Source organism: Aquarana catesbeiana, linkage group LG10 (genome assembly GCF_042186555.1).
Source record: "Aquarana catesbeiana isolate 2022-GZ linkage group LG10, ASM4218655v1, whole genome shotgun sequence".
Taxonomy (NCBI): domain Eukaryota; kingdom Metazoa; phylum Chordata; class Amphibia; order Anura; family Ranidae; genus Aquarana; species Aquarana catesbeiana.
The window spans coordinates 47,704,983-47,732,669 of NC_133333.1; the positions used below are offsets into that span (position 1 = coordinate 47,704,983).

Here is a 27,687-nt window from a genome sequence, read left to right on the forward strand (position 1 = left end):
ACCTACACCACCGCCACTGCTTCCACTGATCCCCCCCCGCCACTGCTGCCACTACCACCACCGCTGCCACTCATCCCATCTAACCACCACTAGCACCGCCACTGATCCCATCCCCCCCACTACTGATCTCATCTGTATCCTCCCATCACCACCACTAATCTCATCACTATTCCCCCCTATCACCTTTGCCTGTGATCTCATCCCTATCCCTCCATCACTGCTGCCACTGATCCCATTCCCCCCACCACCATCAGTGGACTGATACCATCCCCCTCGCCACCACTATTGCCACTGATCTCATCCCCCCCACCGCTCTCAGTGGACTGATCCCCTGACACCACCACCACAGTTCCCATTCACTACAAGCACTGCCATTGATCCCATCTCCCCCACCATCTCTGCCACTCATCACATTCCATCCTCCACCACTACCAGCACCGCTGCCACTGATCCCATCCCATCCACCCTCCAACACCACCACCACTGCTACCACTGATCCCAACCCCCCCCACTGCTGCCACTACCACCACCGCTGCCACTCATCCCATCCAACCACTGCCACTGATCCCATCCCATCCCCACACCACTTATACCATTTCATTCCCCCACCATCACTGATCCCCTCCCATCACCACTACCATCGCCTCTGATCCTATCCCATTCCATTTTCGCACCACCACCGCTGCCATTAATCCCATCTCACCACAACTACCACCACTGATCCCACCCCCCCACAACCACTGCCACTCATCTCATCCCACCACTACTACCACAACCACTGCCACTCATCCCATCACCACTCATTCCATCCCACCACCACTCATCCCATCCCCGCTGCCAATGATCCCATTCCCCCCAACCACTACCACCACCGCTGTCACTGATCCCACCCCCCCATCGCTGCCACTTATCCCATCCCACAAACACTACCACCAATCCCATCGCCCTACCACCACCTCTGCTGCCACTGATCTCATCCCCCCTCACCACCACTGCCACTGATCCCATCCCACCACCACCACCACTGATCCCATCCCACCACCACTGCCACTAATCCCATCCCATTCCCCCACTGCCACTGATCCCATCCCATCCCCCCACCACCACAGATCCCATGCCCCCAGGGAGTGGTGGGGGGCATATAGAGGAACTGATGCCCTCCATTTTTCTCCTGCACCCTCTGAAAGCCAGTTTCTCCTCCTCTTCCTTGGCATTCATCGGCTGCAGGAGGAAAAGGGAGGAAATCGGTTTCCCTATATGCTGCCCCTCCTATCCAGGTCTTGCTGTCCCCAGGCTTCAGGATCAGTGAGAAGGGCCCCAGGCTCCAGGGGTCAGTGGGGCCCTTGATTGTTTTTCACCAGGGGGGCCCTGAAGGTTCTAATTACGCCTCTGCTCCAAACCATATTAGTTTCTGTTTAAACCACAATTGAAATCAAAGGTTTTGCACAGAGCAGCCAGATCCTCCTCTTCTCAATCCCCCATGGTGCTCTTGGTCCCTCCCCCCTACTAAACGCCCCCATAGCAAGATGTTTGCTCTGGGGGCACCCGTGGGTGCTCGCTCCTGAGCTGCCTTTGTGTCTGTGAGACACAGAGTGCGGCTCAGCCCTGCTCCCTCCTTACTGGCTGTGATTGACAGCAGCTGGAGCTTCTTCTTCTCTCGTGTATATCGCTGGATTGGGATCGGGCTCAGGTGAGTATAAGGGGAGCTGCGCACTGAAGGATCTTTTGCTAAAAATACATGGAGGTAAAAAAGCTTCAGCCTTTAGAATCACTTTAAATGAATGCGAATTGCATGCTTCATCTGTGTAAATATAGTCAATGGCACACTTGCAAGAATGCATTGTTTTTAGAGTTCGTGCTATGGCATCAGTCAGCAAAACATGAGAAACTTGACTTTTCCAAACAACATCAGTCCTAAACATTGTCCTTCAGTCACAGATGTACCAGAAAGTGCTCCAAGTTTAAAGCGGTTGTATAGTCATTTTTTTTTCTGCCGGACTGCCGGTCCTTGCCGGGAAAGAAATCTCCCGCGCGCATGCGCGGGAGTGATGACATCGCGGCTCCAGCCACTCACAGCGCTGGAGCCGCGATACCCGGAAGACAGGCCGAGGCAACATGTCAGCTACCTCGGCGTGGACCAGGTAAGATACCGACGCCTCGTTCTAAGGTAAGTATTTCATAATGAGCTAGTATGCGGTGCATACTAGCTCATTATGCCTTTTGCCTTACAGGGGTTAAAAAAAAAAAAAAGTCAGCGGTTATACAACCGCTTTAACTTCATTTTGTCACCCTGTGGTAGTTTGGCGAACTATGAGAGCACACTGGACCCTGTAAAAGAACTAACTTTGTAAGCCTGTTGGTGTGCTACCATATCCTCTGCAGTTCCCTGCAGGGAGTCTTTTAGGTCCATGTGGCGAGTCACTGATTCCTTATTACACACATCCATGGCTGCATGAGAAAGCAGAATCTATCTGCGAAAGTTCAGCTATCACCTGCCATCTTCCCTACTAGAAAATATTTTGATACTTTTACTATGATCTTTAGACATATACTATATTACCAAAAGTATTGGGAAAACTGCCTTTACACGCACATGAACTTTAATAGCATCCCAGTCTTAGTCCGTAGGGTTCAATATTGAGTTGGCCCACCCTTTGCAGATTTAACAGCTTCAACTCTTCTGGCAGGGCTGCCCACAAGGTTTAGGAGTGTGTCTATGGGAATGTTTGACGATGTAGGGGACCCCCCCTCCTACATTTCACTTAAAAAAATCTCTGAGTGTTGATGGTGCGGTATTAAAAATTGAAAGTCAACTATCACAGCGCATCAACGTCACGCCTCACATGCCGGGCGTGCAGCGTCCTTGTGCAACACTGGCGGAGTGATTTACATCTGCTAGCATACTGAGGAGGTTGGTTTGGCGCCAATTGCCAGGCGGTTTAGTCGCTCTGGTGATGGCACCCCCCCCTCTCTTCTTGCAGGTCTTCGTGACGTTGGGGGTTGTGCCTTGGCGGCGCCACCGTATATAGGCATCATCCGAAGTTGAGTCAAACACACAGGACGTTTTTTCCTGGACACTATGCACAACAGGGACTGTGGTTCTCACTTTCAAGCATTAGGTATTATCACATCATTTGACCTACACAAGTCACTATTTAAGTTGTCTTTTTTACTCTCAGTATATATATTTTTTTAGCTTTTGTTGGTGTTCTACTTTCTCACCTCCCTTCACTTTCTCATTTTATCTTATTTTAATTTCCTTTCATTTTTCCTTTTCTTCTTCTTTTTTTCTTTTCCTTTTTCTTTCTTACACTCACTTTTCATTATCTGCACCTGTTACATTACCCATGTACTTACATTATTTTGTTTACTTACAACACTTAACCCTGGTATATAATCGGAATATGAACCCCAAATTAGGACCTCTGTAAAAATGCATGTATTAACTCATGGACACATACCCACTTCGGATGCTGTTTGTGTTTGGTTGTCACCGCCGTGCACACCGCCACAGTTTCTGGAAATGTCCCCGGTTGGCTTTCAATTCTCAATACTGCACTATCAACACACAGAGATTTTTATAAGTGAAATGTAGGAGGGGGGGGTCCCCCATTTTTTCCCCATTTTTTGTTTCTGCTAGATTATTCAGAGATGTATGCGTCTCATTCATAGAGGTATACTACAGGCTTGCTCCTGAGGAGTGGCTAAAATCCATGAAACGCGTTGAGCTATCAACTACCGTATTTAATATTAATCATGGGTCAACCAGAGACTTTTTTGATAAGTTGTTTATTCAACATATGACAAATATATTTATTCGTTTTTTCCATCTTACTTAATCTCATTATCTATACTGACATAAATTAGTAAGGTCAACAGGTTGCCTAGGTATCAACTGCATTATGTGTATATGTATATTTATGAAATTTCGCTGGTTTGTGTATCATTATGTAGTGCTTAATTGTAAATTTGTTATAAAGATTTTTATTATTAAATCAAAAAGTGTTAAAATTTTACATAAGAGACTATATGTTATGAACCAATAAATGTGATTTCTATATTCATCAATAGACTCATTTGCTACTGTGTGCTTCATGTAAAGTCCCATTCCTCGCTCTTTCCCCAATACTAATAGGGATGAAGGCATGGGACTGTTAGGCCACTGCTTCATTCAAAGTCCCAAAAAACCCTTTCCTTGTAACAAACATGTTATACTTACCTGCACTGCATTAGTTTTGCACAGAGCAGCCCTGATTCTCCTCTTCTGGGGTCCCCCACCAACTTTTCTGGCTCCTCCTGTCTTCAGAGTGTCCCAAAAGCCAACTGCAAAGTATAGTATAAAGTGCACCTATAGCAAAGTAAAAAAAACTTCTGCCTTTAGAACCACTCACTTCCTGCCCAGGACTACATGTCCCATGAGGCATTGCTCCTCACACATTCGCAAGTTTCCAGGCACTTACTGGCATGTATGGACGTGTACTGAGCTGTATGTGTGCTGCACTGTATTTCCTGATATGTAAACAAATAATGCATTCTGCATGCAGGCCAACTAATCGGCTGGCACCGAGTTGACACCGATTTTCATAATTGATTAGTTGTCAATTAATCGATTTGTTGTTTCGCCTCTATAGCGTATGTACAAACACTAAGATATCAATAGGGGGATAGGCAGTTGAATGTATATGGATGATGCTATGACACGTAACCAGTGACCAGTCTTAATGTGTTTCTAATAAAAATGTATGGATTTTAGAAAAATACATTGTGACTTTTCTGACCCTCTCATAAATATACGCATTTCAAAAGTCCTTATCACTGTTTGCAACAGACTTTTGACGTAAGCCATAATTTTGATATTTACTTACGTGGGATGTGGTGCGGAGTTATAAATAGATAGAGAATTAGCACCTTTAAATATTTAACTTTATTTCACCAAATATTCTTCAAGTTTATATATAGAAAATATACCCCAAATAAATAAGAACCAAACAAGCTGATGACAAATGTACGTAACTGTCACTGTTTCCTAGGTAGTAGCCGACATTTCCATGCAGATAATGTGGGAATGGTCAGATGTCTGGAGGTGAGTCATGGGAACGGACAATCTGTTCACTCTGCAGACCTTTATAAACCTTGTCCGGAGCTGACAACGGTCCATTCAAAATTTCAGCAACTCAAAGAAGAAGAGTTACCATCAGCTCACTATGCTTTATATCTGGATATGCATGTTCCTTGGGCTTGCAGGTAAAACCTACAGTAATCATTGTTGCACCTCATTATCATTTCTGTTGTAGGTTAGAAATTGTTTGGTCCTAAAGTGTAAGTATATCCAAAACATTTTTTACAGTTTTGGATATAATGCAGAAGGATTAGAAACTTAATTTTTTTTTTTTGCTGTAGGTGTCCCTGCTAAGTAGATTCACCTTCTCTATTTGTCCTAGGCACCAATGCCACCAAGATAGATAGTGTTGGGAGACTCAACATTTTAAAGTTGTCATCAGAACAAAAAGGAAAAAGGGACATTTTTCAAAGGGGACAGCCGGCCCAGTGACTACTGCCCAAGTGGATAATTGCGCTCACTTGGGGAGTGTTACATTCACTATCTGTTGCATTCCTGGGACAAGAAGGGAAGGTGAATCTCCTGATGGGATACAGACAAAAAAATAAAATGGCAGATATAGTAACCATTTCCTACACTCTACAGAAAGAAAAATAGCTATACATACAATTATATACATACGTACGTACAATATGCATATAGATTACCATCGGCTTTCACAATCACTGTAAACATGGTGGTCAAAGGTATGGTGAAAAAATTATAAAAATAACCTTGAAATGCTTACAGAGGAGATAGCCCACCTGCTCAGGGCTTCTTGTTTTCATGCAGAAGGTTGGATTCTCAAATATCAGACTCTTTCCCTCAAACAGCAGAGCAAAGCAAAAGGTGAACTTTAATCCCCCCCCCCCAACCCACAGAAGCACATACTGACCATTCATTCACTCCCTCTTCACACATTTCAGCTGCTGGGAACAAGAGGAGCTGCCCTGTCAATGCACATAGTCATTCAAGTTGTAGGTGACCCAAGGTTATGGACTCTGCTGATGTGACAAGTCCAGTGCTTGGTGATTTTCCCAGCATTCTCACATAAAGTCAGTATGCATAAACATCCATACCCCAAATACCTGGAAGTATTTTGTTTGCTCTTGCTGGCTGAACATAGCAGCGGGGGAGCAAAGGGAAGGTAATCGTATGCTCTTGGGAAGAGGGAGTAAACTATACATTTTCCCAAAAGTTGCACCTCTACAATTAAGCTCAATGTGGGTGAAACTTGTTAGAAGGGCCTAAACGATGGGCTGGGATCTGAGCTGAAGCCTGACTTTTATTTACCTTACATTGGAGTTGAATACAGTGTGCGGCGGCACCTGCATGCCATGTTTCCCAAAAGTTGGCAGCAAACTTTGGGTTCTGTTTCACTAAGTATCTGTAAATAAACTCTTTTTGATTTCTTTTCAGCTGCTGCTCCTTCGTATGATGATGATGATAAGATTATTAATGGCTATGAGTGTGCCCGTAATTCCCAGCCTTGGCAGGTATATTTCACTGTTCTTGGAGACCAATGGTGTGGTGGATCCCTCATCTCATCACGGTGGATCATATCTGCAGCTCATTGCTATCAGCCGTAAGTTCTGTGATTCTTCTTTGTAGAGTGGTAATACTTGGCAATACAGAATACAGATCAAGCCAGTGGCTTGGGCTGAAATGGATTGGGTTTCTGAATAGGATCAAAGAATCCTAGATTAGCCATAAAATGTAGTTGTCTGAATAATCATACCAATGGGATATCCCTCCATTACCTTGTAGTCACACCCACTGTTAAGTTCATTTTAGGCAGCCTGTCTACTGTAGTAGTACCCGCCTTAACACAGTTATACTACATGTTGATCCTGCATGTAATTCCAGTATTTTTTCACTTTTTTATCAGACCAAGTAATCCAGCAAAAGTGGAAGCTAGAAAGGTTTGGATAATCCATTTAACACTGACAGGGCTGGTTACAATGGCCGGCTTCTGTTCCTTTAGTTTAAAATTTCAAATCATTAAAAAATCTAATACATCAATTTAGATATAGAACTATGCCCACAAACCAAATGCCATTTTATGTCTATGGTTTTTTTAATATATTGCCTTATATAATATTTAGGATGCTTCTGAGTAGTGCAAGTAGCCACAAAGTCACCCAATACCGAAAATAGGATTGAGTATAATGATTAGAAACAAGTCAATATTTAACTGAAAGAGCAAAGCTGGCTGAGAGATTCTGCTCATCTTTTTTGCAATATCAAAAGAGGAATATTTAGTGGGTGGTGTTGAAAGGGACTTTATTTATAGCCAAGGCATGGTGGCCTAGTGTACCATGGTTTTTGTGCTACCAGAAAGACTTGAGGTAGCAAAACACAGTCACACCCTCTACACCTCAACTTTTAATATCCAAAGTCCTGCAAAAATTATTAACGGTGAAGAATATCCAAAGCTCTATTGGCCATGCTACTGCTGTGGGTCACAAATTCACTTCGTTCTGCACTCCTGTGACCCACATTCAGCTGACAGCAGGCTAAAGCTCACTGTTGATGTCAAAGAGACTGTCTAGGCTTTCCAGGGATACCAACAATAATGTTGGTATACACCCAGATGCTCAGCATGCTGCTGAGAGCCTGACTCAACCACTTTCGCCCCCAGCCCGACGCTCCATTGAGTTCTGAAGGGGCAGAGTACAGTGCGGTGACTGACAGGACCCAAGAACTGAGTGAACAGGGGTCTTTGATCACTCAGTTCTCAGTGTTTGAGCTGGTGGGGGACAGCTGCAGCATCAGATTGATTCTGCAGCCATCTAGGTAAGTATGGATGTTTATTTTCTTTCATTACTGCATTTCTCTATTAAATTGTTTAGCCATGAATTATATTTATAGAAATCCTCTACATTTTGCACATTATCTGTAGTCACCCTTTAATTAATGGAGTATATTGATATCTAAAGTTCCTATTTATTCTTATATCCAACTTATACAGGCCCCAGTACCTGACTGCTCACCTTGGGGAGCATGATATTAGTAAACAAGAGGGGACAGAACAGCGTATCCAGGTGGAAAAGGCTATAAAGTACCCCAGTTACAACGATAAAACCTTAAATTATGATTTCATGCTGGTCAAACTAGCTGAGCCTGCCCAGTTCAATAAGTACGTTCAACCAATCCCAATAGCCACATCCTGTCCAACAGTGGGAAGTCAGTGCCTGGTGTCAGGCTGGGGGAACACAAGAATCATTGGAGGTAAGTTCATTGTCTGGGCCTTATATACAATTGTTTTAAAGCTGAACTTTATTCCGTAAAAACATCAAATGCAGTTAATCCAAAGACCGAATCATAAATAATTACCCAAAATAAAATGACCTGTTTTAATATCAGGACTGTATACCCTGCATGGCAATAGACTGGGAGAGAAAAGGCGAGGCTGAGGCTGTGTTGCATTGCAGATGCTCTGACTACAAACATGCTGAAAAGAGAAAACAGCAGAATGATGACTTTAGCGTCAACACATACGCATTGCTGAACGACTGATGTTTATGTGCTGCGCGTGCTCGCTGCAAGGGAAATAATTGGCAATGAGTAAATTCAATCAGTGCACACAAAAAATGCATAACATTCCTAAACAATCCCAAAATCTATAAAGTTTTAAATCCATTCCTATTGTAAAATTGCATGCACTTATTGATTACTGGGGTTATAGAGCATTTGACCCAATTAGCGCAGCTGCTGCAACTTTGCTTCCAGAGTTCTGCTCTTCTTTCTTGTTGTATGAATATCCTTTCTTTTTATTCTATGTTCAAAATAAGATCTTATAGGCCTTATCTTCAATGCTAGTTCCAAAGCTTGCACTTCACATGGATGGAAGATGTATGTGTTTAATTTATTGACTTGGAACTGGTAGTCTAAGCATTATTTAAGCCATAATGTTCTGCAATGCCAGACATGGTAGGAAAGGTCAATCACCAATGAGCACAACACAAAACTAAATATTGCTCCAAAGCAAACCACCACAACCTGTACTGAAAAAGCCTTAACCCTAATAATGTGGTAATTTACAAAATTAATTACACAATAGCCCTGATCAATAAGATTAACCCATGAACCTCATTCCCTGTAAGAATTAGAACAGTGGTTCTCAACTCCTGTCCTCAGGACTCACTAACAGGCCAGATTTTAAGTATTACCTTGGAGAGATGTAGACTAGAATACTGCAATCACTGAGCAGCAAATGATACCACCTGTGATGTATTTCAGTTATCTTGCAAACCTGGCCTGTTAGTGGGTCCTAAGGACGGGAGTTGAGAACCACTGAATTAGAAGAATGTGTGTCATTCATAATGCCTCTGGAGATAACTACCATTAAAATCTAATACCTCAACCATTCCCTACCATGATTCATTGCATATACACTACTCAAAAAAAAATGAAAGGAACAATTTTTTAATCAGAGTATGGCATCAATTAAATTAAACTCCTGGGATATTGATCTGGTCAGTTAAGTAGCAGGGGGGGTTGTTAATCAGCTTCAGCTGCTTTGGTGTTAATGAAATTAACAACAGATGCACTGGATGGGCAACAATGAGACAACCTCCAAAACAGGAATGGTTTTACAGGTAGAGGCCACTGACATTTTTTTCCCTACTCGTCTTTTCTGACTGTTTTTTTACTAGTTTTGCATTTGGCCAGGGTCAGTGTCACTACTGGTAGCATGAGGCGATACCTGGACCCAATAGAGGTTGCACAGGCAGTCCAACTCCTCCAGGACGGCACATCAATATGTGGTATTGACAGAAGGCTTGCTGTGTCTACCAGCACAGTCTCAAGAGCATGGAGGAGATTCCAGGAGAGAGGCAGTTACTCTAGGAAAGCCAGGACAGGGTTGTAGAAGGTCCGTAACCCATCAGCAGGACCAGTATCTGCTCCTTTGTGCAAGGAGGAACAGAATGAGCACTGCTAGAGCCCTACAAAATGACCTCCAGCAGACCACCGGTGTGAATGTGTCTGACCAATCAGAAACAGGGGTGGCCTGCAGGCCCAACATCTTCTAGTGGGCCCTGTGCTCACTGCCCGCCACTGTGGAGCTCTATTGGCATTTACCATTAAACACCAGTATTGTCAGGAAAGGGGATCACCGCTCCAGGTGGAAATCTGGATATAGTACTCTCCTCAGAACTGGAACACCAGGTGCCAGCTAAGCATATAGCAACATGAGGCAAAAAGGAAGCTCTGGACAGCCGCACTCCAGAATATAGCCTTTGTTTGTGTTTGTGAAAAGTCTAACAGATACAAGCTACCGCAAAAAATGGGACAAACGAACTGACGCATTTCACACTTAACAGTGCTTAGTCATAGCTATGACTAAGCACTGTTAAGTGTGAAACGCGTCAGTAATTTGTCCCATTTGTTGCTGTTTCTTGTATCTGTTGAACTTTTTACAAATAAAGGCTATATTCCGGAGTGCGGCTGTCCAGAATGTCCTTTCTGCCTCACCAGAATTGTCAGGTCGGCCACTGGCGCCCTGTGCTTTTCACAGATGAGAGCAGGTTCACCCTGAGCACATGTGATGGATGTGAAAGGGTCTGGTGAAGCTGTGGGGTACGCTATGCTGCCTGTAACACTGTTCAGCATTGCCGGTTTGGTGGTGGATCAGTGATGGCCTGGGGAGACATATCCATGGAGGGACCTCTATAGGCTAGACAATGGCACCCTGACTGACATTAGGTATCGGGATGAAATCCTTGGACCCATTGTCAGACCCTACATTGGTGCAGTGGGTCCTGGGTTCCTCCTGGTGCACGACCATGCCCAGCCTCATGTGGTGAGAGAGTATAAAGCCAGTTCCTGGAGGATGAAGGAATGGCCCCCACACTCCCCTGACCTAAATCCCATAGAACACCCCTGGGACATTATGTTTTGGTCCATCCGACACCACCAAGTTGCACCTCAGTCTGTTCAGGAGCTCAGTGATGCCCTGGTCCAGATCTGGTAGGAAATACCCCAGGACACATCCATTGTCTCATCAGGAGCATCCTCCAACGTTGCCAGGCATGCATACAAGCACGTGGGGGCCATACAAACTACTAAGTACCATTTTGAGTTGCTGTAATGAAATTTCAACAAAATGGACTAGCCTGCTGCATTTTTCATTTCCATCAAACAATGTGGCATCCTTTTGACATTACCCAGTCCATATCAGTATTGATATCCAGCATATTTTTCCCTATTGAGATCTGATGCATTTTCAAAGTGTTTCTTTAATTATTTTGAGCAGTGTAAATACTCTAGATTTTTAACAGCAATTATAACTTCATGAAATTTTAAGATTATTAACCATAAATCAGCACAGGACTTGCCTACACACGATCAACCAAAGTCCGACGGATTCGTATGTGATGATGTACGACCGGACTAAAACAAGGAAGTTCATAGCCAGTAGCCAATAGCTGCCCTAGCGTCGGTTTTTGTCCGTTGGAATAGCATGCAGAGGAGCGGACTTTTCGACCGGACTCGAATCCGTCGGACAGATTTGAAACATGTTTCAAATCTAAGTCCGTCAAACTTTTGAGAAAACAAAGTCCGCTGGAGCCCACACACGATCGAATTGTCCGACGAAATCCGGTACGCCGGACCAAGTATGCCGTAAAGTCCGATCGTGTGTACGCGGCATTACATACACTTTATGCAAAGGCTATTGCTGTGCCCTGCAAAGCACAGTTTGACTTCAAAGGAGTTGGGGTTCTTTAGTCTTTGGTTTATGGTCCTGGTTCCTTGAAAGGTTTTTGTTTTTTTCACGCTTTCTCTGCCACCATTTTTTTGGGCGATTTTAGTAGAAGAGGGAAGAGTTAGATATTGTCAGGTCTTTATTGCTGTCAATTTCCCTTTGCAAGCTTATTTACACGTTCTGTATTGTCACCAGGACAGGAAAGTCTCCTTAAATACAAAACTAAACAAAATTATTTTAGCTGAAACTCCACATTAATTAAAATACATATTTAAAAGAAAAATGGCTCTGGTCATCTCCCAAAATAACGTAAATGATAATGTAAAAATGTTGACATCACCTATTTCTTAAATTACACTGCATTGTAGTTAACAATATATTGTACTTTTTTTTCAGTGCAATATGCTACAAAATTACAGTGTCTTGATCTCCCAGTTTTGTCAGACTCCAGCTGTAAAGCATCTTATCCCAACCAGATCACTACAAATATGTTTTGTGCTGGTTACATGGAAGGTGGCAAAGACTCATGCCAGGTGTGTATTAAAGATAATTATAAATATAAATATTCATATGTCTTTATATTCTATTTTTAGGATGGTAAGTATATCCATAGCAGACCATATGGCTGCTATAGGACCAATGGCAGAACTACTGCCTGGGCTATGGGGCCCCTGGGTAGAGAGGGACCTGGTCAGGACCAGAAGGGGTAAGTTAAAGCAGAATTAAACCCATCAATTTTACTGTTTCCCACTTTGAATATAACTGTCACAGTTGATTGTTCAATAAAACCTAACTGTCAAGCCATCAAATGGCTGGTGTCATACCTAATCTCATGTGCAGCACTGTGGCAACTACAGATCAAACTGAAACTAAGATGGCAGCTTCTTTGGCTGTAAAGGATAAGAGGGATTAGTTGAGCTTGCTAGTGTTGTGATGTTACTCCAGTCCCTCTTTTCTGTCAATGTGAGGCAAGTGCAGGACTCGGAGATGCGGAATAATCTCCTCCCAAGATGAATATAATCATTATCACTGCCAAACATGAAGCTGGGGAAAGGGGATTGTAATTACACTGTGCATTTGTAACCCTCTTTCCAAAACTTCATTGGTGGCAGTGTAATTTAGGCTGCTGCTGGGGATAGAGAGATATAATCAGGGCTGAGCCAAGAGGGGGCAGTAAGAGCTGTGAGCTGGGGGGGTTGGGGTCGGGCAGGGAAGATCTATTTGCCTCCCAGACCTATCCAGACCTCCATCACCACAGTACAGCGTAAGATTTGATGGCTCATCTGTTTGTCACTTGTTTCCTGCCGTCATTTGTAAACACAGAAGCCAGAAGAGGAATCACCTGTATACTGCTTTTATTTGTAAACACAAAAGCCAAGAGAGGAAGGCTTCCATTGCTACTACTGCTGTGGCTCCAACTGATGACATATATTGCAGAAGGCAGAGCAAGTGAGTAATGGAAGACTTTTTCTGCCAGCTTCTCTGTTTACAAATAACAGTAATGCTCTGATGAGATGTCAAATCCTGTGTTGTCTGAGCAGCACTGAGTTCAAATGGAAAAGGTGGGGTTGACATATACTCACATGCAGTCATAACATTATGAAGACTGACAGGAAAAGCGAATAACATTGATTATCTCCTTACAATGGCATCTGAAATTGGGTGGGGATGAATTGGGCCAGAGGCGGCTCTCTAATTAGGCAAATTAGGCGGTCGCCTAAGGCCTCGCACTCACAGGGGCCTCGCGGCCACCTAATTTGCCTGTTCTCAATCACTGAAGTTGACGCTGGCGGCACCGCCTACCCCCACTGGGACTCTGTGGCTTAGGAGCTGACAGACAAATCAGATACTGCCCGCAGCCTGAGGATGTCTCAGGATTTAAGCCACTTTGACCCATTCGTCTAGCCATTACAATTTAGCCCTTGTCAGAGATACTCCAAAATTGCAGCTCTTGTGGGATGTTCCCTGTTTGCAAGGACAGGACTTACTAAAAGCAATCCACAGAGAGAAAAGCCTTTGATATTGTGAATATCAAATGATGCCTCTTCTCATTGAGTTGACCTGTTTTTTTTATATCAGTAAGTCTTCATATTTTCAATCTATGTAGCCGAATATGTGTTTACATCTGTATTATACTGTACATATTTATGGGGTAGACCTCTAAGCTCAATTACACGTAAAGGGAACCCATTTATGTATTTGCACTGTCTATCTGTGTTACTGGGGGCTGGCTCTAAAACAGACTTCTATTTTGGTATGTAGCCATCAAAGATTTTCCAAAAAAGAAACCAGACATGGAACAGTATTCAGGTTGTAGACCTAGTTGGCTCCTTACCCCAGTGGCTGTGGAATAGGTAGCTTCCTGCTTCGGATATGGCATTCCCAGTAGTGTTCTTAAGTTTACAACATAATAGAGATTGCGGTCATACATAGCGTTTTCTCAATTTGCAAATCAGTAAATGTGACTATGCAATAAAATTACAGCCAATGCAGGTAAATTAGCGATCAAAACATTAGTTGGCTGGTAAAAGGTACCTGAAAGTCAGCCTAAAATAAGAAAAATAGCAGGTGTAAATCTTGTACAATGTGGTATTGGTCAAATGCTTTTGGATATCTATCAGGAGAAGGGTATCAGTAAAAAAGCAGGGAAGGAAGTACAACAGGATGGGGGGGATAAAGATGAAGTCATAGGGGTGCACGGTGCAGGGAATGTTCATTATTTCTTAAATCATTTGAACCGAAGTAAAGGGAGGAAGAAGGGTGTATATGATAGTGGGTGGGGGATATGAAAGGGTAGGGGGTAAGGGAAACAAAATGGCCAGGAAAAGGCTTGTTGGCAAAGGGCTCAGAAAGCCCAAAAGAAGATAGATGATAAGTAGGAGAGGTTAGCAGAGGAATGGATTGGATCCAAGTTAGACATCCAAGAGTTGTTTAAATTCATCTGTAAAGGAAAATTCTGTCCAGTAGAACAGTGTTACGGAACTTGGCATCCATGCCCTTGAGGGAACTAGCCAAATAGTCAAGGAGCCTGATACTCTCAACAGAGAAAAGCCAATGTTTTACTGTCAGAGAGAAGGAAGATTTCCACAGAGCCAGCATGCAGGAACAGGTCACATTATCCAAGTATCTTACTACTGATTTCTTGTAAGGTTTTAAAGGGAATATATTGTGGTACAGCAGGAACACCAGTGTTTTAGGGGGCAGTATGTTTAGTGAAAATCTGAACAATGGTGCAAACTTGTGCCCAAACCTCTGAAGGATTTGGCAGGACCAGGAAATATGAAGCATTTCTCCGGGTGTGTTGCCACATCTCCAACGAGACTCTGGGAGAGATGTGTAGAAAGCATGTAATACGTTTGGCAATCCTGTTTAAACTGATTCAGTGGGTGTGCAAAAAGGGTGGCCACAGGCAAGGATTAGAGATTATGAGATATTTGAAGGATCTGTGGGGGACCTAAAGCAGAAAAGTTAGTATTATGCAACAGGCAATATGGGAGATGGGAGTGTAAAATGCCAATTTGAACAAAAGCCAGCTTGAAGAGATGGTCAGGTTTTTGTGCAAGGCTGGAGTTGGTAGGACCAGGCTCCATGGGAGCATATTTAATGGGATATGGACCTACACTACTATAATTTTGAAAGCTTATATTCAGCATAATACATAGCATATTCACTTTTATGGAGGGATAATGTTCTGCTTTCTAACCCTGTTTCTTAAAAATAATCAGCTTTGGGTTAGGCAGGTTTGCCTACACACCATGTGCATAAGAGGTCTTTTGGACCTAAGTGAAGCATTACAATTAAAATTTGGAATTATACAATATAACTGTAATAAATAATTTAATAAATAAAATGTCCCAGCATCTATAACTTTTTTTGCTTAGATTTTGAAGTATAATATTGAATAAACTTTCAGAAGCTGGAGGGAGGTTTATCCAACACAAAAGTAAACACAAAACTTAATTATTAGTGGTCATATCCATTAAGTACTTTCCTGTATTGATGTACCTCTATTTTGACAGGGGGATTCTGGTGGACCACTGGTCTGCAATGGAGAGCTGTATGGAGTGGTGTCCTGGGGTAAAAACTGTGCAGAACGTGGATTTCCTGGTGTCTACAACAAAGTCTGTATCTATTCTAACTGGATTAAGAACATTATGGAGAGTAACTGAAGCCTATGTTACACCAAAGCAAATGTATAATAAAGCATAGTACATGTTCCCAGCATCTCTGTCTGAGTGTCTGTATTGCTTTTACTGCCTGTGGTTTTTAGGACTTTTGTGTGCATAACAAAATGCAATAAGTCTATAAGCCACCAAGGTTTTTTACACAAGGAGATATATGCTATATTTTCACCAAGTCATGAAGCTGTTGTAGCGATACAGCTAATAACTGAGAATCTGTGTAGCACCCTCCTAGGTAGATGCTAGAAGAGAGTATAGTTTTGGTTCTTTCTGCTTAACAGGAGGACCATTAGGTACATTTTGAATGCTCTCTGCCTACCAGGGAGCAGGATCTATTAGTGAGGTCTGCTCATGGTGCAGCTTAGCTTTTCTGAATTTTTCACACTGATCCAATAGGGAGGCATAATGGACAGTTGGAGGAAACCTGACAAGTGAGAGTACAGGCATTATTACAGCCCTGGCTATTGGCAGAGAAAAGTCCCTTGTTGCATGCTGGGTTACTGTATAAAGGGCACATGTGTTCGGGTTCTTCGGCTGGAGAGTGGGGTCCCAGAGGGAGGGCGGTGGCTGCCCCTCCTCTGTATTAAATGCCATGCGGCCTTGGGCAGTCGACCTAAGGGTCTGAAAGTCAGAAAGAAGCTGAACCCAGAGGTCCTGCAGATCTGATTGGAAGGGAGACACCAGGAAGGATCTGCGTCTGCCTACTATGAGTACAGATCTGTGTCATGGGGCCTGTCCTGTGAGGGCCATCCCTTCAGCTAGAAGAGTCAGTGGACAGGTGTCAGTCAAGGGGACACTAAAGAGTGTCCTGAAAATAAAGTAGTTGCATCAAGTCTGCTGCTAAAGAGAGCAAGAAGACTACATTCTTCCATACAAGTGACAGTATGGTAATAGCAGTGTGTCTGCTTCCACAAGTAATCTGGTGAGGCCAAGTGAGAGTTGTCCTCATCTACTGTGATACGTTCAGTTGGAGTATCCCACTATTCCCTTCTCCCCTCCAAGTTCCACAGTAAATGTAAAAAAAACCCCAAATACTCAATAAACAGTCCAGGGTAACGAGCAAACGGGAGTAAGGAGGGATATGTGAAAACCCCCCAGCAACTGTCTGCAGGTAAGGTACAAGTCCATGCATGCGTCTACTTATATATGCTGAGAAAGTAATGTCACCAGCACACCAGGATCTCCAACTCTACTTATATATACTGAGACTTTTGTTGGTGATTAACTGGCCTTAGCAGGTATTTCAAAGGATTAACAGGGAGTTTAATACATGCCTGATGAAGCAGCCAACATTTCCATTAGAAGCTCTATTCTTCATTCTTAGACTAGAAGTGATGTGCACATTAAAAAAGAAACCTGCCATAAAAAAAGCATATGACAGTAAAACAAAAAAATTTTGTGTAGCGCTAAAAGTTCAACATGGAAACAATGTCCAACCAATGATGAAAGATATCCAAGAAAAACCTAGAAGAAAGTCCTCCATGTATATAAGACTCATAAGAGTAAATAGTCAATATAAATTCAGTGACTTCGTGTGAGGAATATTTCAAATGTGTGACATCTGGAGTGAACACAGAAGAAACACACCACCACCAACAATAGGGAGGCTTACCAGATCACGTAGACCCAAGAGGGCATACGCCCAACTGGGTCAAATCAGGCTTGGGTAGTGAGTGATGGTAGATGTTCCGGAGGGGTGGTGAGGATGGAAATCCAAGAGTAAACTGAGTATTTTCTTGTCCTAATCCAAGTTTCCAGACTTTTACATTACTAATGTCTTTCTTCCTCATCAGACTTTAGGCCATGAGACAAAATAAAAAAGCATGGGGGTACCATTGCTGTGTTTTCCTTCTAAAAATACTACTTAACTGGTTGTCCGGCTTACCCTGTTGCATCAACAATTTCAAAATAACTGATATGAACAAGTATGCAGAAAAGGACTTTTTTTCTGACTTTCCTGATCTGTAGTCCTATCCTCAGTAAGTGACTCACAAAGCAAAATAACCAGGGAACAAGCAGCTTCAGAATGCCACCAGCAATACCAGACTATATATTTCTTTCATACCAGATATAATTGATTTAAAGCTGAAATCCAGGCTAATCATACATTTGTCTAATTTCAACAGCCACAAGCAAGTGTCTTTGTGCAGTAATCCACTATGAAACAACTCCTGCAGTTTGCCTCTGTGCAGGAGCTTCCTGTAATAAAGAAAGATCACTGCTGCTCTCTCTTATTGTGCAGGGTAACTGGTCATGTCTCCACTCCCTCCTGTAGCATCCCATAGTGGGTGGGGCTTGCTGTGTCCCTCCCACAGTTCTGCTCTCTGTACAGGCAATGTGTAGGGCACTTATGATATCCCTATATAATTAACAAGATAATATCTAGAATTCCAAAGGCATTTAGTGTACACAGTGAATGTATATCCTACATTTATAAAGTTGTTTGGCCACGTCTCCTAGATTTTTTTCCTCCTGGCATCAGCGTTTTGGCAGAAAAAAAACTTTGCGATTGTAAATGTATGCAACGCATTTAGGCGTGTCAAGCACTAGGGCATTAACTTATTTAATTGGGTAGAATAATATTTTTTTCCTGGCCACAGAGATGAATTAATGTTCAAGTGCTAAATGCTTCGAGTGTTAACAAGCATTTAGATGCGTTTACACGTGTATAGGTGCTTTTTTCTGCTAAAACGCTGCTGCTCCTGGATGCACTAGCAGTGTTTTTTTTTCCTTTCCTGTGCATGAACACATAGGATATTATGCAGGAGGCGTTTGTAGGGCAGCCGGGTGACACCTCCATGCTCCCCATTAACTTGTTGGGTGCCAAGCGTGGGTCACATTGAAGGCCTACCCCAGGGTGGGTTCTTTGGGCTACCCCAGGCAAAGAACTGGGTCATTCGTCCTAGCACAGGGATAACACCAATGCCCGGTACCTGGCAAGAGCCACGGTCATGTGAAAGTCCAACATTTAGGTAGTCCCTCAACTCAGAGATGAGACACCTGTGTGTAGTGTTGTATGCGGAGTTCCTTCAAAAGATCTTGTCCCTTGTCCTACACACTTGAACAGGTGAATGTGTTGCATTTGTAGGGACAGGCAGAGTCTATGCCCACTCCATCAATCAGCGTACTTCTGTTACCTCACTCCCTGTAACAGAATGGGGTTCCACCGAGCACACAGCATGGACCTCATGCATGCTCCACTTAACTCTTCTAGTTCCGTACCAAGTGACCAGGTATTAGCTATCTGTAATGCTAATCTTTTGGTTGTCCCCCTGACTTTTACTGGCATAAAGTTGTATCTGGCCCTTTTAGCGGTGTGGTGCTTCAATTTCTTTTTCGTTAAAGAACTCATGCAGATAGTGGAGAAAGGAGACACCATATAGAATTCACACTAAGTGCCTTGAATATTTTATTTTAGAGGTTTACAACCTTTTTTTTAACAGAAAATTTTTATTAAACAAATCAGCATTACAGTACAAGAAATTAGTACAGTCATTGCATTAAGAATAACAACAGTGAGATTTACTCTAAAACAATAACTACTGTTTATCAGGTGTTCCAGATGTGCACACAACAGAATTTTTTCACTTAACCATACTTCTCATGGCTCGTATCATCTTAAATTTCTTAGATAATATAAAGTAAATAACCCAGTATTCAATCAAGCCTATTAGGGGCGGCGGGGGGAGACGGGGGACAAGAAAAAAGGGGGGGGGGGAAGGGAGGGAAGAGGAAGGAAGGCGGGGGGGGATAGGGAAAGGGAAGAAAAGGAAGGGGAAGAAGGGAAACAGGCATAAGAGGAATAGACTTGAGATGCAGGACGTCCTCTACTATTTTCCACGTCTTACTTATGGGGTATGGGGTTTAGGGTCCCTAGAAGCGTCTATCCAGGACGACCAAATTTTGTCAAACTTCCCCGGACATTGCCTACTTTCGTACGTCAGTCTATACAGGGGGTGTACCTTGTTCACTGACCTTATCCACGAGGCCAGGGTAGGAGGCTCCACCATTTTCCATCGCAGTAGAATTTCCCGCCTAGCATAGTACAATGTGAAGGTTAGACACAATTTATCATATCTATCACCCTTGACATCCTCCAGATGACTGAGCAATAGTATTTGGGGATCAACCGGTAAGTCTGAGCCTATGACATTCCCCAGTGTGGAGGCCACTGCTGACCAAAAGGGTCTTAGTTTGGGACAAGACCAGACCATGTGCCAGAAAGTACCCACTTCCTGACTGCATCTCTGACAGTTGGGATCTCTTTGGTGGTATATGCGCGGCAATCTTTGTGGGTGAAATACGCTCTGTGTAGGAACTTGAATTGTATGAACCTATCCCTTGCAGCGATCATGGAAGGAATGTAGGAGATTAAACACTCCTTCCACTGTTCCTCATCTAAAGAGGGGATATCAACCCTCCACTTTTCCCACGTTTTAGTTAATTTCGCATCATACTCCATCGCAAGGTATAGATATAGTGTTGAAAGAGGTTTCCCCATCACGCTGGAGGTCAGGAGCCTTTCAGTGGAGTCCGGTTCCAGAGTGAGAGGGGCAGGGAACTGAGCCTCAAAGGCGTGCTTCAGCTGCCAGTATCTGAATTGGAAGGAGGTTGAGATAGAAAAGGATTGCCTCAGTGCTTGGAAAGTCATAAGCCTGCCATCTTTAACTATATGTTTTAATGTAAGTATTTCCCTTTTTTGCCCAGAGAGAGGGGTCCGGTATAGTATAAAAGTGGGAGAGCAGAGGGTTACCCCATAGGGGCATGTGGGGTGAAATGTAGTTGGGCTTCCTATAGATTTTCCTAGCCTCCTGCCATACCTTCACAGTGGTTCGCATCGGAGTTGTCATGGACAAACTGGCCCTAAGACCGCGAAACGGGAGATTGCTCAGGGCAGCAAAGGAACCCAGAATGACTGCCTCCAGAGTGATCGCCGGATTCTGCGTGGGCTGGGAGAACCACCACCGAATCGTGACCAAAACAGCTGCCCGGCAGTAGATTTGAAAATTCGGTAACGCCAGTCCTCCCCCCGAAAGTGGGAGATATAAGATCTGCTTGGCCACCCTAGGTGGCCTCCCAGCCCAGACAAAGTGTATCAACAGACTCTCCAGCCTTCGAAAAAAATTTTTAGGGATGGGTATGGGTGTGTTGCGGAAGAAGTATAGATATTTCGGGAGGTAAATCATTTTTAATAAATTGACTCTGCCAACAGGGGTCAGTGGAAGGGAACGCCAAGCCACACACCTAGCCGTAAGCTGTGCCATGAGTGGACGCAGATTGTTATGGATGTAGTCTTGGGCCACAAATTTTTATCCCCAGGTATTTGAAGTCATCTACCCATTTTAGCTGTGGGCGAGGTATTCTAGGGGTCGAGGAATGAAGTGGGAAAAGAACCAACTTGTCCCAGTTAATGCGAATCCCCAAGTACCCACCAAATCGGTTAATCAGTTCGAGTGCAGTCTGCAAAGAGGACGACGCATCCGCTAAATAAAGCAGAGCGTCATCCGCGTATAGTGATAGCTTCTCCTCAATGGGACCCACCTGCAGTCCCCTCAACCCAGGGTCGGCCCTCAACAATATAGCCAGGGGCTCCATCGCCAGAGCAAATAGACCCGGGGAGAGGGGACACCCCTGTCGCGTGCCTCGAAACAATTGGAATTTTCCTGAGAGGCTTCCGTTGGTACGTATTCTAGCTGAAGGACAATGATATAACATGCGGAGCCATTTCGTGAAACCCGGGCCGAACCTGAATCTCGAGAGCACTTCCCATAGGTAGCCCCACTCGACGGAGTCGAAAGCCTTCTCCGCGTCGAGTGAGGCCACCGTTCCATTAGCCGCCTCGTCCGCCCTGTCTATGTGTGTATGGAGGCGTCTGATATTAATATCAGACGAAGGGGTCCTGCGCGGCCCCGAAACGTTGCACCCCCCTTGTGATGTGACCATTTTCGATTAAAAAACCTTTTTTGGACAACCTTGTCTGCTGATCCATGGTGTGCTGGCGAAGATGTACTTCTGTTTGATGCTTCCAGAACCCAACTGGTAATCGTTACAGCACCCGGTAATGCTCTATGCCGTTTACCTGGGAACGTGTGCGACTGGAATATTGAATTGATATTAATATCAGTTCCTCTCCCAGGCATGAAGCCTGTTTGATCCCTGTGGATGAGAGCAGTAATTACCAGGTTAAGCCTGTTGGCCAGTACTTTTGCCAGTACCTTTGCATCCACATTCAGAAGGGATATAGGGCGATACGAAGAGCATAACGTGGGGTCCTTCCCTGGCTTGGGGATCACCACTATGATTGCTTCGCTCATAGTGTCTGGGAGTTTCCCGAGATGCGTCGATGCAAAGAAGAGGCCCTGAAGTTTATCAACTAATTCCGTAGCATATTGTTTATAAAACTCCACAGGGACACCATCGGGTCCCGGAGTTTTCCCTGTCTGCATTGATTTAAGAGCCTGTAGTATCCCTAAGGACGTGATTGGAGCATCAAGCTTGTCACGATATGTTACAGTAAGGGTTGGGATATCAATGTCATCTAGGTACGCCACCAGATCCTCCCATCTATAGTCCACCCTGGACCCATAGAGGGATTCATAGTACTCCGCAAAACAGCGGTTAATCCCCTCCGGGGTATGGATCAACTGTCCAGAGGAGTCCCTAATATGTGAGATGCTCATCCCGCCTGCCTGTTCCCTGGAAAGCCAGGCCCTACAAGCGACCCGACGGCTCTCCCTGCTCAAAAAATCCGTTGGGATTGAGCCAGCTTTTTCTTCTGGGTAAGAGAAGTACGGAGATGAACCACCTCCTTCGTCATAAGTTGTAGATGCGAATAATGCGCAGGGTCCCGGGTACGAACAAAAAGAGCCTCCGCACTACTCACCTCCCCCTCAGCCTTAATTAAGTCTGCCCTACGCTCACGTCGGACTCTGGCAATGATGGTCTGGTAACATCCCCTCGTCGTGGCTTTAAAGGCATCCCACACAACTACGGGGTCAGCCGAGCCCTCGTTTATAGCCCAAAAATCAAGCATTTCCGTTCTAAATTGGGAGTCTACTGCAGTGTCTGAAATCCAAAATCTGGAGGGCCTCCATATCCTTTCTACTGAGCCAAGGGAAAGATCCAATGACAACAACAAGGGTGCATGGTCGGAAATTCCCCTAGGCAGTATTTGTATATCTGTGACCCGTGGGAGGACCTGACTTCCTGCGAAGACCAAGTCTATGTGGGAAAACGTTCTATGAGAGGCCGAGTGGCATGTGTATACCCTGGTCTGGGGGTGTCGCCACCTCCAGACATCAGTCAGGCCATAGGTGTCCGCCCACTCAGCCAACCCAGAGCAATGATGTCCCGCAGGAGTCAGCCTGTCAAGGTCCGGGTCAGGGACCAGATTAAAATCACCCAATATAACATTGTTGTCTGATGCAAAGTCGGCCATCCTGCCGGTGATCTGATTGAGCGCCAGCAAGGAGGCCGGGGGAGGCAAATATAAGCCCACAATGATCCATGTTAGAGAATATATTTTAGTGTGAATAATTACATACCGACCATCAGGGTCCAGGGCCAAATCCAAGAGCCGAAATGGAAGTGACTTTAACACCAGTATAGTAACACCTCTAGAGAATGAGGAGTGCGTGGAGTGGTAGTGATGTCCCACCCATGGTTTTTTTAGGGCCAGAACCCTGCGTCCTGTTAGGTGTGTCTCTTGGAGCACACATATATGTGGGTTATAGGTTTTAATGAATTGGAACACCAGGGAACGCTTGACCGGGGAGTTCAGTCCCCTGGTGTTCCAGGAGATAATGTTAAGGGAGGACATGGCCACCAGGAATATGAAGAGTGTTAAGATCAATAGAATTCACGGCTCCTGGACTGGACCCCGTCCCTCAAAGTGGACACATCTGTAAATAGTGCAATGCTGATGAGTCAATATTTTTAATACAAATGTCAAACAAAAACAAAACCAAACTAACAACAGATAAAGGATGCCAAAATCTAATGTAGATGAAACTAGCCCCCTTAGGGGGTCAGTGGAAGAGGCGAACTTACCCCCCCCGAGACTTCACACGGGGGGGGGAAAGTAGTAGTTCAAGCGGCTTATGTACGTGAGGTCTCCACTTGTGATACAACAGGCTGTGAAGACTTAGAAAGTAAAACGATGGGAAGTAACCCATAATGCGACCCCACAGTGAATTCGATCCATCTTTTTGATGAAGATACCAAACCAGAAGTCCAGCATTCCTCAAGGAAACAAGCATATTTAGAAGAAGCTTTATACTTCAACGGTCTCCTGACCAAGTTCTTTGGCAGGGGCGCTATCTTAGAATTTTCCTGGTAGGGATTATCCCCCCACAAGTCTGCAGACACCATGGATTGAACTGGGCATAACTTGTGCAACATAGTAAGTCATCCATGTGGAAGTTCCTGTGATAACGCATACCTGGGCCCAGGCTATGGTAAGTAAACAACAAAAGGGGTTACACAGTACATACCAGGTAGATCTTCAGCGAAGCTGTGGTAGCGAGTCCAGGCAGAAGCCTCTCAGAGTGGTGAAGAAGCGAGTTGTCTCACCGTCCTGGGCTCTTAGGCGAGCTGGGAAGAGTACACTGTAGCGAATGCTGCGTGATCGCAGAGCCGCTTTAACGTGGTCAAAGGATTTCCTGAGTTTCTGGGTCTCTACAGAATAGTCAGGGAAGATCATCAACTTCGTGTTCTGGAATTTGAGGTCCCCTACGTTTCTAGAGGCGCAGAGGACTTCGTCTCTGTCTCTGAAATTGAGGAGACGGAGGATGAAGGTGCGGGGGGGACCCAGGAGGCCCCGGCTTAGGCGGGATGCGGTGGGCCCTCTCCACCATGAAGTAAGGTGACCAGCGGGCCTCGGGTAAGAGATCACGAAGTAGACCCTCTATAAAGGAGGTAGGGTTGTTTCCCTCCGCCCCCTCCGATAATCCAACAATGCGAAGATTATTACGCCGGTTTCTGTTCCCTGCATCCTCGGCTCTGTACTCAAGGGCCTTTACTTTGGTTTGAAGCGTACGGAGTGATGCTGCATGTTCCGCAATGATGTCTTCAGAGGTACTCAGTCTTTGCTCTGTCTCAGTGACTCGCAATCTGATTTTATCAATATCTTGGCGAATTAGACCCATATCCAGCTGGACTGCTTCAATCTTTGTTGTTAGCGTGGATTGGCAAGTGGCAATGGCCGCCATAACATCCGCAAACCAGGGGGGCCGAGAGTCATCCGACTCCATAGCGTTTGTCTGCGGAGCCCTTCGGGTGCTGCGTGTATGGGGGGTCTCCGGGGGGGGGACAGTTGAGCGTCTGAGGGGAGTCCGGTTGTGGTGGGAAGGTCAGCTTCTTACCCCCTTTGTTATATTTTGCGCTGGAGTTCCTGCGCCTCATTCAGGTGACAGTGGCCCAGGTCTGGGCAATTATCGACAGTTGGCTGTGGGAACCTGTCCGCAGAGTGAGGGGTACTCAGGCAATAGATAGGGTAAAGTGAATGTCCCCTTTAGTAGTTCTCTCCCCACCTGCAAGCGTATGGTGCAGGAGCTGACTAGTGCAGGCCAACACAGTCCAACAGGGATGATCAGCCCATCCACCCCCCTGCACAGCCGGGATGGGAGGGATGTGGGCGCTGTAGGATCCGGTCCTGTTAACAGGCAATCCTCCCCAGCCGCCCCAGGGTGTCCTCTATCAGGGCAGGAGGATCCGACGGTCCTTCAGACAAACTGGCGGCTCGGAGCTCCAGGAGAGGCCGCGGCCTAGTAAAACGTGGGGAGGAGAGAAGGGAAGGTCAGGGCCAGAGCACGGGCTATCTACCTTCCAGAGTCAGCTCACCCGCCTCCATCCACAGTCTGCGGCATCCGACGAGGCCCGGGAAAAGATCCGATTGTGGCAGAGGCCTCCCGGTCCACCGCGCAGGCCGACAGGAAAGGCCGCGGCTACGGCCTAGTCGCCCGCGGTAGGCAGGGAGCCGATCTCAGGCCAGAAGTAAAAAAATCTCCTCGGTATTTAACAGGTAGGGAGTCCCTGAGTCCCCCCCTAGGCAGCTGGGATGCAATTACTGGGGTATTGGAGCCGATGGATCCGGATTTTGCTGATAGAATAGTGGAGCTCACTAAAGAAGCAACCGCTCACAGCGCCATCTTGGCCACGCCCCCCGAGGTTTACAATCTTAACTTTTCAGATAGGTGGGTGTGGTGCAACAATTCAACTGCTCAAAAAAAGTATAATAATAGACATTTACTTAGCTTGGATTAAAAAATAAATGGTAACCAATAACATTCTGCAGGCTTAAGTGTTAAATTCCTACTACTGGGGAATGCAGCCCACATGTATGACATCAGTGTGTATGCAGCAGATCGGGCACATGAGCCAGATGCACCCGATCCAAACAAGTGGTCACTCGGACCCAGAGGTAAAGTTGCCATTCAATAACACCGGCCGCCAATCATGGCGTGTCACGTATGCCACGCATGCGCACGGCGCTCATAGCGACAGGGTAACAGGAGGCCTGCGGGGCCGCCGTCGCCACAAAAACCCGTGACGCAAGGCCGGCACCACATTAGGTACAGCCGAGGTTAGCCGAGCTGGGAAAGGCGAGAAACTACAGAAAAGCGATAAAAGTTAAGAGAAAAACTGAGAGAACCAAAATAAGAGAAGAGATGAATGGAAAAAAATGGATAAAGAGGAAAAAAGGAAAACAAGGGGTGGAAAAAAGAAAGGGAAAAAAAAGGAAGAAAAAAAAAAGGAAAAAAGGAAAGAAAAAGAAAAAAGGAAAAAATATGTGGCGCTAAAAATGAAAATAAAATAAAAAATAAAATAATATTTATAATGAAAAATAAATAAATAAAAAACAAAAGATAAAAAACAAAATAAAGGAAAGAAAAAAAGGAAAAGGAAAAAACAAAAAACAGGAACACAAGTTAAAAAAAATAAATTAATACAAAATTATTATAATAAAATAAACTAAAATAAACTGAAAGAAAAAGGAAGCTAGAAGGGAAACCTGAGCAAAAGGCTCCTATGTGAAGCACTATATGCTCATATCAATGGGATTAGCTTAAAAAGATTGTAAAATAATTTCAAAATAATTTCATGTGCGAGCCATTGGCAAAGAAATTGTCACATTAGGCCCTTAAAGTCTAGTGAAAAATACCCAGGTAGCCATAATCTGTCGGCTACCCTAGGTAAGTATCCCAGGTAAGCACAGAGTGTGAGAAACAGAAAGTAGAAAAGTACGAGCAAGAAGAAAATAAGAAATATATTACATGGTATGTACTATAACAGATCGAGCACCAGGTAGATGAAAAAGAAAAAAAAATACAATGGGCAAAAAAAGTTATGAACACATCACCATTTTTCTAGGTAAATATATTTCTAAAGGTGTTATTGACATGACATTTTCACCACGTCAGTAACAATCCATGCAATCCATACATACAAAGACAGTAAAACAAATAAGTTCAGAAATTAAGTTATGTGTAATAAAATGGAATGACACAGGGAAAAAGTATTGAACGCGTGAAAAAACATGCAAAAAGGCATAGAAAGCCAAGACACCAGCTGAAATCTATCAGTAATTAGAAAGCAATCCTGACCCCTGTCAGTGCAAATTAATATCAGCTGGTTCAGCCTATAAAAAGGTGTCTCATTACCAAGGTGTCACACAAGAAACATTTCATGATGGGTAAAAG

General features: G+C 44.4%; 1 pseudogene; it reads left to right on the forward strand.

Moving 5' to 3' along the window:
• Positions 1-5,062: 5,062 nt before the first annotated feature.
• On the forward strand, positions 5,063-15,976 carry LOC141110666 (trypsin-3-like; annotated as a pseudogene).
• Positions 15,977-27,687: the final 11,711 nt, after the last annotated feature.